Consider the following 16,628-nt stretch of genomic DNA (forward strand, 5'->3'; position numbering starts at 1 on the left):
GATCTGAGACAAAGAAATCTGACTTTTTCCAGAGCTGGCCAGAGGAAAGCACAAACACAGTCCCCCACTACCACAAATAATGCAGTCGAGTTTCCCACATTTGGGGAAATCACAGGGGTCAGCATACCCAGAATGCAATGAATGAACCTCACCCTGGGAGAACAATCTTCATGACCATGGTATCGCCTATGCAAAATAAGTATGATTTGGGATAGGGCTGGGGAGGGCCGCTGCTCAGGCACATCTCTGTCAAGTAAAGGAGATTCAACTGAGGCAGCACAAGGGAACTCTCATCTGGGGACAACAACTGCAGGGAGAACACATATTTTCAGATGAACATGTGAGGGCAGAAGGCTGCCTAATACTGAAGCACCCCCAAACAACAAACCAAATGCAACAACTAGTGCAAGCATTCCTGGGGGAAGGCCTGCAGCAGATGGATTTGCATATGGTGATGTCATCCAAGCAGTGGGTCAAAGTTGGCTTCAACCCTCGTCTGCATATGAAAAGAGAAAAGGGGCGTGCAGGGCATGGCGGCCTTTTGCAGCGCTTGGATGACCCCTAGTTTGCATTACACACCTCCTCCCTCCTTCGGTGTGGGGCTCATGTTGGCTATGCCCCAGCCCCTGAAGCATTCAAGCTGATTTCTTGCAGCAGCTGGGCACTGTAACTGCTCCAGAGCTACTCTGTAAGGCAAGTAAAAGGGTGTGGGCCCTGCAGCACTACCTGTAGTTCGCATTGTGCGTTGGAAGGCACGAAGTAAGCAGACGGGAGAAGTCAGGATAGTGCGCAAGGGCATAGAAGGGAGCGGCTCAAGAAAAGAGAAGTGGAAACAGACAGCAAACTAGGCTGGAGAGAGACCTGAGACAAAGAGATCTGAATTATACGAGAGCCGACGAGGGGAAACACAAATTATGCAGTCAAGTTTCCCACATTTGGGGAAATCGCAGGAGCAGCACACCCAGAGTGCAATGGTTGAGCCTTGCCCTGGGAGAAGCACCTTCATGATCATAGTATCTCACCTGGCAGGTAAGTAGGAGTTGGGCTAGAGCTGGGGAGGGTCGCTGCTCGGGTTCCCCCCTGTGAAGTGAAGGAGATCCAACTGAAGCAGCACCAGGGAACTCTCGAAAGAAGAACAAGGCTAGAGGAAGATCTGAGACAAAGAAATCTGACTTTTACCAGAGCTGACCAGAGGAAAGCACAAACACAGTCCCCCACTACCACAAATAATGCAGTCGAGTTTCCCACATTTGGGAAAATCACAGGGGTCAGCATACCCAGAATGCAATGAATGAACCTCACCCTGGGAGAACAATCTTCATGACCATGGTATCTCCTATGCAAAATAAGTATGATTTGGGATAGGGCTGGTGAGGGCCGCTGCTCAGGCACATCTCTGTCAAGTAAAGGAGATTCAACTGAGGCAGCACAAGGGAACTCTCATCTGGGGACAACAACTGCAGGGAGACCACATCTTTTCAGATGAACATGGGAGGGCGGAAGGCAGCCTAATACTGAAGCACCATCAAATATCAAACCATGGCCCTCATTCCGAGTTGATCGCTCGCAAGGCGATTTTAGCAGAGTTACACACGCTAAGCCGCCGCCTACTGGGAGTGAATCTTAGCTTCTTAAAATTGCGACCGATGTATTCGCAATATTGCGATTACAAACTACTTAGCAGTTTCAGAGTAGCTTCAGACTTACTCGGCATCTGCGATCAGTTCAGTGCTTGTCGTTCCTGGTTTGACGTCACAAACACTCCCAGAGTTCGCCCAGACACTCCCCCGTTTCTCCGGCCACTCCTGCGTTTTTTCCGGAAACTGTAGCGTTTTTTCCCACACGCCCATAAAACGGCCTGTTTCCGCCCAGTAACACCCATTTCCTGTCAATCACATTACGATCGCCGGAGCGAAGAAAAAGCCGTGAGTAAAAATACTTTCTTCATTGTAAAATTACTTGGCGCAGTCGCAGTGCGAATATTGCGCATGCGTACTAAGCAGAATTTCACTGCGATGCGATGAAATTTACAGAGCGAACGACTCGGAATGAGGGCCCATATGCAACAACTAGTACAAGCACTCCTGGGGGAAGGTCTGCAGCAGACGGATTTGCATACGGTGATGTAAATCCAAGCAGTGGGCCAAAGTTGACTGGAACCCTCATCTGCATATGAAAAGAGAAAAGGGGCATGCAGGGCATGGCGGCCTTTTGCAGTGCTTGGATGACCCCTAGTTCGCATTAAACACCTCCACCCTCCTTTGGTGTGGGGCTCATGTTGGCCATGCCCCATCCCCTGATGCATTCAAGCTGATTTCTTGCAGCAGCTGGGCACTGTAACAGCTCCAGAGCTGTTCTGTAAGGCAAGTAAAAGGGTGTGGGCCCTGCAGCACCACCTGTTGTTCGCATTGTGCGTTGGAAGGCACAAATTAAGCAGACGGGAGGAGAAGTCAGGATAGTGCGCAAGGGCATTCTTTTCTCTTAGTCCGGGGGCAAGGCTTCAAAATGGGGTCTGCAACGGAGGAGACACAGGGGGCGTGGTCACAGCAGCTTTTCTCTACAGTCTGCACCAGCAGGAGCCTACACCATTTTTTATGATCACGCTGAACTGCAGTGCGACTGCAATTACAGCATGGTCAAGAAGGGAGGCGTCATGCTGGGTGGCCATGCCCTGTCACTGTGCAGGAGCCAGCACCGCTCACACACTAGTCCCCGGGTGCAGCCCCCAACCCCCGGGACACCCGGAGCAACAAAATGTAGATTCAGGCCACCAGGCCACGCCCCTACCTATGAAACCATGCCTCCTTTTTACCATTGCGCTGTTTATCTGCGCGCACTGCATTACAATCTCCCTCGCCACCTCTCTGGGTGTCACCAGTGATAGTGACACCTCTGCCATGCTTGTAGCAGCTGGTCCTAAGATCTACGCCTCAAGCCCTGAGTGTTTGCCCTTGTGACTTGTTGATCATCATAGCGAAGCAGATGCTTACAGAAAACTGCAGGGGCTTAGATTGAAAATAAAAACAATTGATGGGTATAAGGTAGAGAGGAGCGGGTTCGGTTCTCCGAGAACCGAATTCCCCACGAACTCCACGTGGTTTACATTGGTCCAAGGCAGGCTCGGTTGTTCCTGCCTGACTCGGAAAACCTGAACAAGGGAAAATGTCATCATCCCGCTGTCAGATTCTCGTGAGATTCGGATTCCATATAAAGAGCTGCGCGTTGCTGCCATTTTTACTCGTGCATTGAAGAGAGAGCGGAGAGGACGTGGCTATGTTCTCTCAGTGGAAATCTCAATATCAGTGCTCAGTATCAGTGGTTACTTATTGCTGCTCAGTAATACTAGTAGTGTGTCTCTCCTGCTCAGTGTCAGTTCTCAGTAGTATCCTCATCAGTGCTCAGTATCACTGCTCATTGTCTTGTGCTGCATTGTGGTGCTCAGCATACTACAGTACATTACTAATAGTCCAGTGCTGCATCTTGCTGCTCAGTGTCAGTTCTAGTATCCTCATCAGTGCTCACTATCACTGCTCATTGCATTGTGGTGTTCTGTATACTACAGTAACATAGTAATATAGTATATATAGAGGAGCGGGTTCGGTTCTCCGAGAACCGAATTCCCGACGAACTCCACGTGGTTTACACTGGTCCGAGGCAGGCTCGGTTGTTCCCGCCTGACTCGGAAAACCTGAACAAGGGAAAATGTCATCATCCCGCTGTCGGATTCTCGCGAGATTCGGATTCCATATAAAGAGCTGCGCGTTGCCGCCATTTTTACTCGTGCATTGAAGAGAGAGCGGAGAGGACGTGGCTATGTTCTCTCAGTGGAAATCTCAATATCAGTGCTCAGTATCAGTGGTTACTTATTGCTGCTCAGTAATACTAGTAGTGTGTCTCTCCTGCTCAGTGTCAGTTCTCAGTAGTATCCTCATCAGTGCTCAGTATCACTGCTCATTGTCTTGTGCTGCATTGTGGTGCTCAGCATACTACAGTTCATTACTAATAGTCCAGTGCTGCATCTTGCTGCTCAGTGTCAGTTCTAGTATCCTCATCAGTGCTCACTATCACTGCTCATTACATTGTGGTGTTCTGTATACTACAGTAACATAGTAATATAGTAACATATGGTAACATAGTTTTTGAGGTTGAATAGAGGCAAATTGCCCATCGTGTTCAACCTGTTTTAAGTTGTGATGATTCTACATACTTGCTGAATAATGTTTTATGACTAGTTAGCTACTATAACTCATGTTACCCCCGGATTAACCATGTTGATATTTTAAGTATTATAACCTTGGATAGCTTTTTCATTCAGAAATGTATCCATTCCTTTTTTAAATCCAATTACAGAGTCCGCCATTACCACCTTCCCTGGCAGGGAATTCCACATCCTGATTGCCCTAACAGTGAAGATCATAGTATCTCACCTGGCAGGTAAGTAGGAGTTGGGCTAGAGCTGTGGAGGATTGCTGCTCGGGCACCCCCTGTCAAGTGAAGGAGATCCAACTGAGGCAGCACAAGGGAACTCTCGAAAGAAGAACAAGGCTAGAGGAAGATCTGAGACAAAGAAATCTGACTTTTACCAGAGCTGACCAGAGGAAAGCACAAACACAGTCCCCCACTACCACAAATAATGCAGTCGAGTTTCCCACATTTGGGGAAATCACAGGGGTCAGCATACCCAGAGTGCAATGAATGAACCTCACCCTGGGAGAACAATCTTCATGACCATGGTATCTCCTATGCAAAATAAGTATGATTTGGGATAGGGCTGGGGAGGGCCGCTGCTCAGGCACATCTCTGTCAAGTAAAGGAGATTCAACTGAGGCAGCACAAGGGAACTCTCATCTGGGGACAACAACTGCAGGGAGAACACATATTTTCAGATGAACATGGGAGGGCAGAAGGCTGCCTAATACTGAAGCACCCCCAAACAACAAACCAAATGCAACTACTAGTGCAAGCATTCCTGGGGGAAGGCCTGCAGCAGACGGATTTGCATATGGTGATGTCATCCAAGCAGTGGGTCAAAGTTGGATTCAACCCTCGTCTGCATATGAAAATAAAAAAGGGGTGTGCAGGGCATGGCTGCCTTTTGCGGCGCTTGGATGACCCCTAGTTCGCATTAAACACCTCCACCCTCCTTCGGTGTGGGGCTCATGTTGGCTATGCCCCAGCCCCTGAAGCATTCAAGCTGATTTCTTGCAGCAGCTGGGCACTGTAACAGCTCCAGAGCTGCTCTGTAAAGCAAGTAAAAGGGTGTGGGCCCTGCAGCACTACCTGTAGTTTGCATTGTGCATTGGAAGGCACAAAGTAAGCAGACGGGAGAAGTAAGGATAGTGCGCAAGGCCATAGAATGGAGCGGCTTAAGAAAAGAGAAGTGGAAACAGACAGCAAACTAGGCTGGAGAGAGACCTGAGACAAAGAGATCTGAATTATACGAGAGCCGACCAGGGGAAACACAAATTATGCAGTCAAGTTTCCCACATTTGGGGAAATCGCAGGGGCAGCAAATCCAGAGTGCAATGGGTGAGCCTTGCCCTGGGAGAAGCACCTTCATGATTATAGTATCTCACCTGGCAGGTAAGTAGAAGTTGGGCTAGAGCTGGGGAGGGTCGCTGCTCGGGCACCCCCCTGTCAAGTGAAGGAGATCCAACTGAGGCAGCACAAGGGAACTCTCGAAAGAAGAACAAGGCTAGAGGAAGAACTGAAACAAAGAAATCTGACTTTTACCAGAGCTGACCAGAGGAAAGCACAAACACAGTCCCCCACTACCACAAATAATGCAGTTGAGTTTCCCACATTTGGGGAAATCACAGGGGTCAGCATACCCAGAATGCAATGAATGAACCTCACCCTGGGAGAACAATCTTCAAGACCATGGTCTCTCCTATGCAAAATAAGTATGATTTGGGATAGGGCTGGGGAGGGCCGCTGCTCAGGCACATCTCTGTCAAGTAAAGGAGATTCAACTGAGGCAGCACAAGGGAACTCTCATCTGGGGACAACAACTGCAGGGAGAACACATATTTTCAGATGAACATGGGAGGGCAGAAGGCTGCCTAATACTGAAGCACCCCCAAACAACAAACCAAATGCTACAACTAGTGCAAGCATTCCTGGGGGAAGGCCTGCAGCAGATGGATTTGCATATGGTGATGCCATCCAAGCAGTGGGTCAAAGTTGGCTTCAACCCTCGTCTGCATATGAAAAGAGAAAAGGGGCGTGCAGGGCATGGCGGCCTTTTGCGGCGCTTGGATGACCCCTAGTTAGCATTACACACCTCCACCCTCCTTCGGTGTGGGGCTCATGTTGGCTATGCCCCAGCCCCTGAAGCATTCAAGCTGATTTCTTGCAGCAGCTGGGCACTGTAACTGCTCCAGAGCTGCTCTGTAAGGCAAGTAAAAGGGTGTGGGCCCTGCAGCACTACCTGTAGATTGCATTGTGCGTTGGAAGGCACGAAGTAAGCAGACGGGAGAAGTCAGGATAGTGCGCAAGGGCATAGAAGGGAGCGGCTCAAGAAAAGAGAAGTGGAAACAGACAGCAAACTAGGCTGGAGAGAGACCTGAGACAAAGAGATCTGAATTATACGAGAGCCGACCAAGGGAAACACAAATTATGCAGTCAAGTTTCCCACATTTGGGGAAATCACAGGGGCAGCACAACCAGAGTGCAATGGGTGAGCCTTGCCCTGGGAGAAGCACCTTCATGATCATAGTATCTCACCTGGCAGGTAAGTAGGAGTTGGGCTAGAGCTGGGGAGGGTCGCTGCTCGGGCACCCCCCTGTCAAGTGAAAGAGATCCAACTGAGGCAGCACAAGGGAACTCTCGAAAGAAGAACAAGGCTAGAGGAAGATCTGAGATAAAGAAATCTGATTTTTACCAGAGCTGACCAGAGGAAAGCACAAACACAGTCCCCCACTACCACAAATAATGCAGTCGAGTTTCCCACATTTGGGGAAATCACAGGGGTCAGCATACCCAGAATGCAATGAATGAACCTCACCCTGGGAGAACAATCTTCATGACCATGGTATCGCCTATGCAAAATAAGTATGATTTGGGATAGGGCTGGGGAGGGCCGCTGCTCAGGCACATCTCTGTCAAGTAAAGGAGATTCAACTGAGGCAGCACAAGGGAACTCTCATCTGGGGACAACAACTGCAGGGAGAACATATATTTTCAGATGAACATGGGAGGGCAGAAGGCTGCCTAATACTGAAGCACCCCCAAACAACAAACCAAATGCAACAACTAGTGCAAGCATTCCTGGGGGAAGGCCTGCAGCAGATGGATTTGCATATGGTGATGTCATCCAAACAGTGGGTCAAAGTTGGCTTCAACCCTCGTCTGCATATGAAAAGAGACAATGTGCGTGCAGGGCATGGCGGCCTTTTGCGGCGCTTGGATGACCCCTAGTTCGCATTACACACCTCCACCCTCCTTCGGTGTGGGGCTCATGTTGGCTATTCCCCAGCCCCTGAAGCATTCAAGCTGATTTCTTGCAGCAGCTGGGCACTGTAACTGCTCCAGAGACGCTCTGTAAGGCAAGTAAAAGGGTGTGGGTCCTGCAGCACTACCTGTAGTTTGCATTGTGCGTTGGAAGGCACAAAGTAAGCAGACGGGAGAAGTCAGGATAGTGCGCAAGGGCATAGAAGGGAGCGGCTCAAGAAAAGAGAAGTAGAAACAGACAGCAAACTAGGCTGGAGAGAGACCTGAGACAAAGAGATCTGAATTATACGAGAGCCGACCAGGGGAAACACAAATTATGCAGTCAAGTTTCCCACATTTGGGGAAATCGCAGAAGCAGCACACCCAGAGTGCAATGGGTGAGCCTTGCCCTGGGAGAAGCACCTTCATGATCATAGTATCTCACCTGGCAGGTAAGTAGGAGTTGGGCTAGAGCTGGGGAGGGTCGCTGCTCGAGCATCCCCCTGTCAAGTAAAGAAGATTCAACTGAGGCAGCACAAGGGAACTCTCATCTGGGGACAACAACTGCAGGGAGAACACATATTTTCAGATAAAAATCTTGGTCATGCTCTGGTTTCTCTTCAGAACGAACAAATCTTTCGCCTTTTACTAAAGATTTCCGTGGAGAGGAGCAAAACCGAGTTTTATCTCAATTTTTGCATGCCCCATCTTTTTGGGGTTTCTTTTATCGGTTTAAAGATAGAATGAGTGTGCTTTAATGTAAGCTCATTTGCATAGAAATGACAGTAAATGTTTGTTTCTTTTCAAACAGAACTTTCTTGACCATGCTACTTGCTTGAAAGATCTGGGAGCACATGGAATACAGTACAAACCATGCTTATAGCAAGGAGAAGACAGGTGAGAAATCTGCTTTCTTTCAAATTGTCGCTCACTTTGATCTGAATGAGGACTGCTGGCACGGCACTCAGGCGACAGGTGGAATCTTGGTCATGCTCTGGTTTCTCTTCAGAACGAACAAATCTTTCGCCTTTTACTAAAGATTTCCGTGGAGAGGAGCAAAACTGAGTTTTATCTCAATTTTTGCATGTCCCATATTATTGGGGTTTCTTTTATCGGATTAAAGACAGAACGAGTGTGCTTTCTTGTTAGCTTTAATGTAAGTATATTTGCATAACAATGACAATAAATGTCTGTTTCTTTTCAAGCAGAACTTTCTTGACCATACTAATTGCTTGAAAGATCTGGGAGCACATGGAAAAGAGTACAAACCATGCTTATAGCAAGGGGAAGCCTGGTGAGAAATCTGCTTTCTTTCTTTCAAATTGGGTGCTCACTTTGAGCTGAATGAGGACTGCTGGCATGGCACTCAGGCGACAGGTGGAATCTTGGTCATGCTCTGGTTTCTCTTCAGAACGAACAAATCTTTCGCCTTTTACTAAAGATTTCCGTGGAGAGGAGCAAAACTGAGTTTTATCTCAATTTTTGCATGCCCCGTCTTATTGGGGTTTCTTTTATCAGTTTAAAGATAGAACGAGTGTGCTTTAATGTAAGCTCATTTGCGTAGAAATGACAGTAAATGTTTGTTTCTTTTCAAACAGAACTTTCTTGACTATACTAATTGCTTGAAAGATCTGGGAGCACATGGAAAAGAGTACAAACCATGTTTATAGCAAGGGGAAGCCTGGTGAGAAATCTGCTTTCTTTCTTTCAAATTGGGTGCTCACTTTGAGCTGAATGAGGACTGCCGGCATGGCACTCAGGCGACAGGTAGAATCTTGGTCATGCTGTGGTTTCTCTTCAGAACGAACAAATCTTTCGCCTTTTACTAAAGATTTCCGTGGAGAGGAGCAAAACTGAGTTTTATCTCAATTTTTGCATGCCCCATCTTATTGGGGTTTTATTTTATTGGTTTAAAGATAGAACGAGTGTGCTTTAATGTAAGCTCATTTGCATAGAAATTACAGTAAATGTTTGTTTCTTTTCAAACAGAACTTTCTTGACCACACTAATTGTTTGAAAGATATGGGAGCACATGGAAAAGAGTACAAACCATGTTTATAGCAAGGGGAAGCCTGGTGAGAAATCTGCTTTCTTTCATTCAAATTGGGTGCTCACTTTGAGCTGAATGAGAACTGCTGGCATGGCACTCAGGCGACAGGTGGAATCTTGGTCATGCTCTGGTTTCTCTTCAGAACTAACAAATATTTCGCCTTTTATTAAAGATTTCCGTGGAGAGGAGCAAAACTGAGTTTTATCTCAATTTTTGCATGCCCCATATTATTGGGGTTTCTTTTATCAGTTTAAAGACAGAACGAGTGTGCTTTCTTGTTAGCTTTAATGTAAGTTTATTTGCATAACAATGACAGTAAATGTTTGTTTCTTTTCAAACAGAACTTTCTTGACCATGCTACTTGCTTGAAAGATCTGGGAGCACATGGAAAACAGTACAAACCATGCAGTATCACAAGAGCCTTTATTTGATCTTTCATGAAGATAGAGCAGAATTGAGGACACGTCAACAATTTCTGCCGAAGGTGGTTCATCTTTCCACATGGTGCCTTTGGCCACTGACACCTTCGTTGAGTCAAAGTCTCTGGCTGTGGTCAGAACTTTGAAAATTTATGTCACCAGAACGGTTCAGATTAGGAAAACAGAGGCTCTGTTTGTCCTGTATGCTCCCAACATGATTGGGTGTCCTGCTTCCATGCAGACCATTATGCGCTGGATCTGTGGTAAGATTCAGCATGCTCATTCCACGGCAGGATTGCCGTTACTGAATTAGGTGAAGACCCATTCTACTAGAAAGGTGGGTTCATCCTGGGCAGCTGGTCGGGGAGTCTCGGCATTGCAACTTTGCCGAGCAGCTATTTAGTAAACACTTTTGCTAAGTTTTACAAGTTTGATACCTTGGCTGATGATAACCTCAAGTTGGGTCATTCGGTGCTGCAGAGTCGTACGCACTCTCCCACCCGTTCAAGAGCTTTGGTATAACCCCATGGTTCTTAATGTGACCCCAGCATCCTCTAGGTCGTATGAGAAAATAGGATTTTAATACCTACCGGTAAATCCTTTTCTCTTAGTACGTAGAGGATGCTGGGCACCCGTCCCAGTCCATACTGTGTCTGCAGTTATTACTTGTGGTTATACACATGTTGTGTTACGGTTCTGGTCAGCTTTTTGCTGCAATTGTTCATGCCGTTGGCTTGTGTTCTGTTGAATGCCACGTTCTGCGGCATGCTTAAGGTGTGAGCTGGTAAGATGCTCACCTTAGTTTAACTATAAATCCTTTCCTCGAAATGTCCGTCTCCCTGGGCACAGTTCCTATAACTGGAGTCTGGAGGAGGGGCATAGAGGGAGGAGCCAGTTCACACCCTTTGAAAGTCTTAAAGTGCCCATGTCTCTTGCGGATCCCGTCTATACCCCATGGTTCTTAATGTGACCCCAGCATCCTCTACGGACTAAGAGAAAAGGATGCCCTTGTGTACTATCCTGACTTCTCCTCCCGTCTGCTTACTTTGTGCCTTCCAACGCACAATGCGAACTACAGGTGGTGCTGCAGGGCCCACACCCTTTTACTTGCCTTACAGAGCAGCTCTGGAGCTGTTACAGTGCCCAGCTGCTGCAAGAAATCAGCTTGAATGCTTCAGGGGATGGGGCATGGCCAACATGAGCCCCACACCAAAGGAGGGTGGGGGTGTTTAATGCGAACAAGGGGTCATCCAAGCACTGCAAAAGGCCGCCATGCCCTGCATGCCCCTTTTCTCTATGGAATCCGAATCTCGCAAGAATCCGACAGCGGGATGATGACATTTTCCCTTGTTCAGGTTTTCCGAGTCAGGCGGGAACAACCGAGCCTGCCTCGGACCAGTGTAAACCACGTGGAGTTCGTGGGGAATTCGGTTCTCGGAGAACCGAACCCGCTCCTCTCTACCTTATACCCATCATTTTTTTTATTTTCAATCTAAGCCCCTGCAGTTTTCTGTAAGCATCTACTTCGCTATGATGATCAACAAGTCACAAGGGCAAACACTCAGGGTGTGAGGCGTAGATCTTAGGACCAGCTGCTACAAGCATGGCAGAGGTGTCACTATCACTGGTGACACCCAGAGAGGTGGCGAGGGAGATTGTAATGCAGTGCGCGCAGATAAGCAGCGCAATGGTAAAAAGGAGGCATGGTTTCATAGGTAGGGGCGTGGCCTGGTGGCCTGAATCTACATTTTGTTGCTCCGGGTGTCCCGGGGGTTGGGGGCTGCACCCGGGGACTAGTGTGTGAGCGGTGCTGGCTCCTGCACAGTGACAGGGCATGGCCACCCAGCATGACGCCTCCCTTCTTGACCATGCTGTAATTGCAGTCGCACTGCAGTTCAGCGTGATCATAAAAAATGGTGTAGGCTCCTGCTGGTGCAGACTGTATGTGCGCGCAGGAAGCCGCCACCATTTTTGTGATCACAGTGGCTGAATGTGATGTCATACAGCCGCTGTGACCACGCCCCCTGTGTCTCCTCCGTTGCAGACCCCATTTTGAAGCCTTGCCCCCGCACCGCTCCATCCCTGACTTGGAAATGGAGTGTTGCTGACCCACCTCTCCCCCCCTTCCCCACCCCGATTGACAGGCAGAGGCGATCACATTCTCTGCGGGGTGCCGCAGAAAATGCAGGCACATGCGTATGCTCTTAGCAATTTTTGCAGTTGGATCGCTTATTGTGATTGCAATCCAACCTGAATCAGGCCCTATTACCTATCACAATGCGCTGCGGGCAGTACAAAATTGGGTTAATATAGGAGAAAAACCCCCAGACCTGTGCTCCTTAACTGTACCTGGTGGCTAGTGGAGTGGCTGCCCAGTAATCAGTGTCCACCGCAGTGCGCACACGGCCCACCCCCTACGGCCTCGCTCCCCTTCATCAGCGGCCTCGTGATCCGGAAGGGTGGTGTGTGTGTGACTGACCTTAGGATGAAACCGGAGCCTCCGCTGCAGTGACCCAGCAACCAGGGCACGGGAGTATACAGCGCCGCTGGGAGTGATGAAGCTGCAGTAAAGATGTCTATTAGACCTAGCCTGCTGCAGCCCTTGTAGATTCTCATAAAACAAGTTCTTCTTTTCTTGTCAAAATTAATAGCTAAGAATAGGCTGCCTGAGGCAGGCCCCTGTTAATTGGCCTGCTACTGAAGGCACCAACTACAAACTGAGCTCCCTGTTCATGGAAGCGGGGTTATAGAGGAGAATGCACTGAGCTTCTTGGGAACAGTCAAAAGCTTTGAGCCGGTTGGTGCCTCAGATCAAGATCCTACTCTACACCCCAATGTGAATCCTTGTGGAGTCCAGTGTACCCCACAGAAGAAATGAATGTGTCACACCCATTGGCAGCAACCTTAGAATAGCTGCTGACGGGCACAATTGAGAAAGGAAGGGGGGGGGGACATTTGAATCCAGCACATAGATGCAATTCAAATATGTAATTTGTACCTTCCTATTTTAAAATATAATGGATGAACCTCACCCTGTGAGAACAATCTTCATGATCAAGAGATCTAATATGTAAAATAAGTATGAGTTGGGATAGGGCTGGGGAGGGTGGCAGCTCGGGCAGCCCCTCCCCCGTCAAGTTAAGGAGATTCAACTGAGGAAGCACAAGGGAACTCTCGTCTGGGGACAACAACTGCAGGGAGACCACATCTTTTCAGATGAACATGGGAGGGCGGAAGGCTGCCTAATACTGAAGCACCATCAAATATCAAACCATATCCAACAACTAGTACAAGCATTCCTGGGGGAAGGTCTGCAGCAGAAGGATTTGCATACGGTGATGTCATCCAAGCAGTGGGCCAAAGTTGGCTGGAACCCTCATCTGCATATAAAAAGAGAAAAGGGGCATGCAGGGCATGGCGGCCTTTTGCAGTGCTTGGATGACCCCTAGTTCGCATTAAACACCCCCACCCTCCTTTGGTGTGGGGCTCATGTTGGCCATGCCCCATCCCCTGAAGCATTCATGCTGATTCGGATTCCATAGAGAAAAGGGGCATGCAGGGCATGGCGGCCTTTTGCAGTGCTTGGATGACCCCTAGTTTGCATTAAACACCCCCACCCTCCTTTGGTGTGGGGCTCATGTTGGCCATGCCCCATCCCCTGAAGCATTCAAGCTGATTTCTTGCAGCAGCTGGGCACTGTAACATATAAAGAGCTGCGCGTTGCTGCCATTTTTACTCGTGCATTGAAGAGAGAGCGGAGAGGACGTGGCTATGTTCTCTCAGTGTTAATCTCAATATCAGTGCTCAGTATCAGTGGTTACTTATTGCTGCTCAGTAATACTAGTAGTGTGTCTCTCCTGCTCAGTGTCAGTTCTCAGTAGTATCCTCATCAGTGCTCAGTATCACTGCTCATTGTCTTGTGCTGCATTGTGGTGCTCAGCATACTACAGTACATTACTAATAGTCCAGTGCTGCATCTTGCTGCTCAGTGTCAGTTCTAGTATCCTCATCAGTGCTCACTATCACTGCTCATTGCATTGTGGTGTTCTGTATACTACAGTAACATAGTAATATAGTATATATAGAGGAGCGGGTTCGGTTCTCCGAGAACCGAATTCCCGACGAACTCCACGTGGTTTACACTGGTCCGAGGCAGGCTCGGTTGTTCCCGCCTGACTCGGAAAACCTGAACAAGGGAAAATGTCATCATCCCGCTGTCGGATTCTCGCGAGATTCGGATTCCATATAAAGAGCTGCGCGTTGCCGCCATTTTTACTCGTGCATTGAAGAGAGAGCGGAGAGGACGTGGCTATGTTCTCTCAGTGGAAATCTCAATATCAGTGCCCAGTATCAGTGGTTACTTATTGCTGCTCAGTAATACTAGTAGTGTGTCTCTCCTGCTCAGTGTCAGTTCTCTGTAGTATCCTCATCAGTGCTCAGTATCACTGCTCATTGTCTTGTGCTGCATTGTGGTGCTCAGCATACAACAGTACATTACTAATAGTCCAGTGCTGCATCTTGCTGCTCATGTTGGCTATGCCCCAGCCCCTGAAGCATTCAAGCTGATTTCTTGCAGCAGCTGGGCACTGTAACAGCTCCAGAGCTGCTCTGTAAGGCAAGTAAAAGGGTGTTGGCCCAGCAGCACTACCTGTAGTTTGCATTGTGCGTTGGAAGGCACAAAGTAAGCAGACAGGAGAAGTCAGGAGAGTGCACAAGGGCATAGAAGGCAGGGGCTCAAGAAAAGAGAAGTGGAAACAGACAGCAAACTAGGCTGGAGAGAGACCTGAGACAAAGAGATCTGAATTATACGAGTAGCCGACCAGAGGAAACACAAATTATGCAGTCAAGTGTCCCACATTTGGGGAAATCGTAGGAGCAGCACACCCAGAGTGCAATGGGTGAGCCTTGCCCTGGTAGAAGCACCTTCCTGATCATAGTATCTCACTTGGCAGGTAAGTAGGAGTTGGGCTTGAGCTGGGGAGGGTCGCTGCTCGGATACCCCCCTGTCAAGTGAAGGAGATCCAACTGAGGCAGCACAAGGAAACTCTCGAAAAAAAACAAGGCTAGAGGAAGATCTGAGACAAAGAAATCTGACTTTTACCAGAGCTGACCAGAGGAAAGCACAAACACAGTCCCCCACTACCACAAATAATGCAGTCGAGTTTCCCACATTTGGGGAAATCACAGGGGTCAGCATACCCAGAATGCAATGAATGAACCTCACCCTGGGAGAACAATCTTCATGACCATGGTATCTCCTATGCAAAATAAGTATGATTTGGGATAGGGCTGGGGAGGGCCGCTGCTCAGGCACATCTCTGTCAAGTAAAGGAGATTCAACTGAGGCAGCACAAGGGAACTCTCATCTGGGGACAACAACTGCAGGGAGAACACATATTTTCAGATGAACATGGGAGAGCAGAAGGCTGCCTAATACTGAAGCACCCCAAACAACAAACCAAATGCAACAACTAGTACAAGCATTCCTGGGGGAAGGTCTGCAGAAGACGGATTTGCATACGGTGATGTCATCCAAGCAGTGGGCCAAAGTTGGCTGGAACCCTCATCTGCATATGAAAAGAGAAAAGGGGTATGCAGGGCATGGCGGCCTTTTGCGGCGCTTGGATGACCCTTAGTTCGCATTAAACACCTCCACCCTCCGTCGGTGTGGGGCTCATGTTGGCTATGCCCCAGCCCCTGAAGCATTCAAGCTGATTTCTTGCAGCAGCTGGGCACTGTAACAGCTCCAGAGCTGCTCTGAAAGGCAAGTAAAAGGGTGTGGGCCCTGCAGCACTACCTGTAGTTTGCATTGTGCGTTGGAAGGCACAAAGTAAGCAGACAGGAGAAGTCAGGAGAGTGCACAAGGGCATAGAAGGCAGCGGCTCAAGAAAAGAGAAGTGGAAACAGACAGCAAACTAGGCTGGAGAGAGACCTGAGACAAAGAGATCTGAATTATACGAGTAGCCGACTAGAGGAAACACAAATTATGCAGTCAAGTGTCCCACATTTGGGGAAATCGTAGGAGCAGCACACCCAGAGTGCAATGGGTGAGCCTTGCCCTGGGAGAAGCACCTTCATGATCATAGTATCTCACCTGGCAGGTAAGTAGGAGTTGGGCTAGAGATGGGGAGGGTCGCTGCTCGGGCACCCCCCTGTCAAGTGAAGGAGATCCAACTGAGGCAGCACAAGGAAACTCTCGAAAAAAGAACAAGGCTAGAGGAAGATCTGAGACAAAGAAATCTGTCTTTTACCAGAGCTGACCAGAGGAAAGCACAAACACAGTCCCCCACTACCACAATTAATGCAGTCGAGTTTCCCACATTTGGGGAAATCACAGGGGTCAGCATACCCAGAATGCAATGAATGAACCTCACCCTGGGAGAACAATCTTCATGACCATGGAAACTCCTATGCAAAATAAGTATGATTTGGGATAGGGCTGGGGAGGGCCGCTGCTCAGGCACATCTCTGTCAAGTAAAGGAGATTCAACTGAGGCAGCACAAGGGAACTCTCATCTGGGGACAACAACTGCAGGGAGAACACATATTTTCAGATGAACATGGGAGGGCAGAAGGCTGCCTAATACTGAAGCACCCCCAAACAACAAACCAAATGTAACAACTAGTAAAAGCATTCCTGGGAGAAGGTCTGCAGAAGACGGATTTGCATACGGTGATGTCATCCAAGCAGTGGGCCAAAGTTGGCTGGAACCCTCATCTGCATATGA

At 48.5% G+C, this 16,628-nt stretch overlaps 17 non-coding genes and 1 pseudogene across 17 annotated transcripts; 5 read left to right on the plus strand and 13 right to left on the minus strand.

Annotated features, from left to right (window-relative positions):
- Positions 1-39: 39 nt before the first annotated feature.
- Positions 40-203, minus strand: LOC135048263 (U1 spliceosomal RNA). The gene has a single exon (XR_010240182.1). It is a non-coding gene; the product is annotated as a U1 spliceosomal RNA (small nuclear RNA).
- Positions 204-901: 698 nt separating this feature from the next.
- On the minus strand, positions 902-1,037 carry LOC135048214 (U1 spliceosomal RNA; annotated as a pseudogene).
- Positions 1,038-1,189: 152 nt separating this feature from the next.
- Positions 1,190-1,353, minus strand: LOC135048245 (U1 spliceosomal RNA). Its single transcript, XR_010240165.1, has one exon. It is a non-coding gene; the product is annotated as a U1 spliceosomal RNA (small nuclear RNA).
- A 3,240-nt stretch (positions 1,354-4,593) lies between these two features.
- Positions 4,594-4,757, minus strand: LOC135048247 (U1 spliceosomal RNA). Its single transcript, XR_010240167.1, has one exon. It is a non-coding gene; the product is annotated as a U1 spliceosomal RNA (small nuclear RNA).
- Positions 4,758-5,428: 671 nt separating this feature from the next.
- Positions 5,429-5,591, minus strand: LOC135048218 (U1 spliceosomal RNA). The gene has a single exon (XR_010240145.1). It is a non-coding gene; the product is annotated as a U1 spliceosomal RNA (small nuclear RNA).
- A 152-nt stretch (positions 5,592-5,743) lies between these two features.
- Positions 5,744-5,907, minus strand: LOC135048248 (U1 spliceosomal RNA). Its single transcript, XR_010240168.1, has one exon. It is a non-coding gene; the product is annotated as a U1 spliceosomal RNA (small nuclear RNA).
- Positions 5,908-6,578: 671 nt separating this feature from the next.
- Positions 6,579-6,741, minus strand: LOC135048215 (U1 spliceosomal RNA). Its single transcript, XR_010240143.1, has one exon. It is a non-coding gene; the product is annotated as a U1 spliceosomal RNA (small nuclear RNA).
- Positions 6,742-6,893: 152 nt separating this feature from the next.
- LOC135048264 (U1 spliceosomal RNA) lies at positions 6,894-7,057 on the minus strand. Its single transcript, XR_010240183.1, has one exon. It is a non-coding gene; the product is annotated as a U1 spliceosomal RNA (small nuclear RNA).
- A 671-nt stretch (positions 7,058-7,728) lies between these two features.
- LOC135048193 (U1 spliceosomal RNA) lies at positions 7,729-7,891 on the minus strand. Its single transcript, XR_010240128.1, has one exon. It is a non-coding gene; the product is annotated as a U1 spliceosomal RNA (small nuclear RNA).
- A 144-nt stretch (positions 7,892-8,035) lies between these two features.
- On the plus strand, positions 8,036-8,151 carry LOC135048234 (U5 spliceosomal RNA). Its single transcript, XR_010240155.1, has one exon. It is a non-coding gene; the product is annotated as a U5 spliceosomal RNA (small nuclear RNA).
- A 269-nt stretch (positions 8,152-8,420) lies between these two features.
- Positions 8,421-8,536, plus strand: LOC135048236 (U5 spliceosomal RNA). Its single transcript, XR_010240157.1, has one exon. It is a non-coding gene; the product is annotated as a U5 spliceosomal RNA (small nuclear RNA).
- A 286-nt stretch (positions 8,537-8,822) lies between these two features.
- Positions 8,823-8,938, plus strand: LOC135048235 (U5 spliceosomal RNA). The gene has a single exon (XR_010240156.1). It is a non-coding gene; the product is annotated as a U5 spliceosomal RNA (small nuclear RNA).
- Positions 8,939-9,212: 274 nt separating this feature from the next.
- LOC135048238 (U5 spliceosomal RNA) lies at positions 9,213-9,328 on the plus strand. Its single transcript, XR_010240159.1, has one exon. It is a non-coding gene; the product is annotated as a U5 spliceosomal RNA (small nuclear RNA).
- Positions 9,329-9,603: 275 nt separating this feature from the next.
- Positions 9,604-9,719, plus strand: LOC135048242 (U5 spliceosomal RNA). The gene has a single exon (XR_010240162.1). It is a non-coding gene; the product is annotated as a U5 spliceosomal RNA (small nuclear RNA).
- Positions 9,720-14,696: 4,977 nt separating this feature from the next.
- On the minus strand, positions 14,697-14,860 carry LOC135048224 (U1 spliceosomal RNA). The gene has a single exon (XR_010240150.1). It is a non-coding gene; the product is annotated as a U1 spliceosomal RNA (small nuclear RNA).
- A 151-nt stretch (positions 14,861-15,011) lies between these two features.
- On the minus strand, positions 15,012-15,175 carry LOC135048197 (U1 spliceosomal RNA). The gene has a single exon (XR_010240132.1). It is a non-coding gene; the product is annotated as a U1 spliceosomal RNA (small nuclear RNA).
- A 670-nt stretch (positions 15,176-15,845) lies between these two features.
- LOC135048199 (U1 spliceosomal RNA) lies at positions 15,846-16,009 on the minus strand. The gene has a single exon (XR_010240134.1). It is a non-coding gene; the product is annotated as a U1 spliceosomal RNA (small nuclear RNA).
- A 152-nt stretch (positions 16,010-16,161) lies between these two features.
- LOC135048267 (U1 spliceosomal RNA) lies at positions 16,162-16,325 on the minus strand. The gene has a single exon (XR_010240186.1). It is a non-coding gene; the product is annotated as a U1 spliceosomal RNA (small nuclear RNA).
- Between the last annotated feature and the right edge of the window lie 303 nt (positions 16,326-16,628).

This window comes from Pseudophryne corroboree, unplaced genomic scaffold (genome assembly GCF_028390025.1).
Source record: "Pseudophryne corroboree isolate aPseCor3 unplaced genomic scaffold, aPseCor3.hap2 scaffold_946, whole genome shotgun sequence".
Taxonomy (NCBI): domain Eukaryota; kingdom Metazoa; phylum Chordata; class Amphibia; order Anura; family Myobatrachidae; genus Pseudophryne; species Pseudophryne corroboree.